The sequence below is a fragment of the Engraulis encrasicolus genome, chromosome 13 (assembly GCF_034702125.1).
Source record: "Engraulis encrasicolus isolate BLACKSEA-1 chromosome 13, IST_EnEncr_1.0, whole genome shotgun sequence".
In the NCBI taxonomy this organism is placed as follows: Eukaryota; Metazoa; Chordata; class Actinopteri; order Clupeiformes; family Engraulidae; genus Engraulis; species Engraulis encrasicolus.
The window spans coordinates 32,407,346-32,409,368 of record NC_085869.1 but is presented as its reverse complement, the minus strand read 5'-3'; positions in this window follow the sequence as shown (position 1 = coordinate 32,409,368).

Below are 2,023 nucleotides of genomic sequence, written 5' to 3'. Positions count from 1 at the left end.
TTGCTCTCCCTCCATCCATACATTCATCTGTACATCCCACCGTCTCTTGTTCTCTCTCTCTCTCTCTCTCTCATTCGCTCTTTCATACGGTAACCTCCACCTCTGAATGCTAAAACTTTTTTTTACCTCCTCTCACCCCTTACAATCTCTTTCTCACACTTCCTCTCCATCTGTCCATTCCTCTCTCTCTCTCACTCTCTCTCTCTCTCTCTCTCTCTCTCTCTCTCCCACTGCCTCTACAAAAACTCTCATTGACGTTTCTCAATCTCCCATTCACCCCTTCTTGACCTTACACAGTAAATAGAGTTAATGCAACACTTAGAGAGTCATACTTTTAACATCTTCTAGTGTTTGGTCCTAGATGTTTTTTTATGCACACTGCCTTTAACCATTTGTCAGACTCTCTCCTCCTCCTTCTCCTTACCCGACTGTCAAAAACATCTCCCTGTTTTTATCTCTCTCTCTCTCTCTCTCTCTCTCTCTCTCTCTCTCTCTCTCTCTCTCTCTCTCTCTCGTCGTCTTTGATGGCATGGTGTGTCCTTGTTTGAAGGTGAAATTTGAGTCTTTATTGTGATCTGTGATCTGTGTGTGTGCTCATGTTTGGCTATCCCTTCTCTGGTGCTGTGAAACAAAGGGTATCATCTCTCTCTCTCTCTCTCTCTCTCTCTCTCTCTCTCTCTCTCTCTCTCTCTCATACAGTCACACACAGACACACATACACACAAATGTGTTCATAAAATCAAGCACACATGCATGCACACACATAGACACACACACACACACACACACACACACACACACACACACACACACACACACACACACACACACACACACACACACACACACACACACACACACACACACACACACACACAGAAACACGCACAATTGAGTATTCTGCAGAAGTTATTCTCTTGCAGTCCAGTATTCATGTTTTTCATTTGCCACCCAATCTTGCTGATTTCTGAGAAGATTTCACGCTTGATTCTACAACAGAACCTTTCCAGAGAGAACACTACGACATTTTCCATCCAATCATGCTTCTTTATTTAGCTATGCATACATCGCTTCAACTGGCTATGTGTGTGTGTGTGTGTGTGTGTGTGTGTGTGTGTGTGTGTGTGTGTGTGTGTGTGTGTGTGTGTGTGTGTGTGTGTGTGTGTGACAGATTGCTAACATACGATGACATTTCGCATACAGCGTGCGTCTTCACACACTTCCTTATGCCATGTGTGTATGTGTGCATGGCGTGTGTCTGTTTTGTTGTTAGTCATGTCTAGGCCTGTGCGGGGGGTGGCATATTAAGTTTTCATCAGTTTGAAATCTAGAGTAGATTTAAGTATGCAAGTGCATTTGATTGGCATGTCCCACCCAAGAGCATTACGTACTGTAGACACAGAATGAGACAAGTGGAGGGCACAAACACTTGCAAACGCACACAAGCATGCACGCACGCACACACACACACACACACACACACACACACACACACACACACACACACACACACACACACACACACACACACACACACACACACACACACACACACACACACACACACAATTGATAGAAATGACAGGGGTCTCATTGTGTCTCGGCTCATAAAGACTGAAACAGACATACACTGTTTCTCAAAATCAAATGTGTGGCCCATGGATTCCCACAGCCTTGAAGCTGTACAATCGTAAGACGAGGCTCAAAGCCTCACAAGTATTTCAAACGACCAAAAATGGAACAGGTTTGGAAGCGTACTTGGTAGCATACTTCACTATGGATTAATACTTGCCGCGTTGCAATGAAATGGAGTCCTCAACAATTGGGTGTTACTCATACTAGCAAGAGCAGCACACTTATAAATAATAAGTAAAATAATACAGAACATTACTCTAAGGGTCCCAGGTTGGATATTATTTTTATAGTTACTACTTTGCATTGCTGTGTATGTCTGTAGGCTCTGGAATGAACTAATTACTTCAATTATGAAGAATCATTATCATTGATACGTATGCATAGCTAG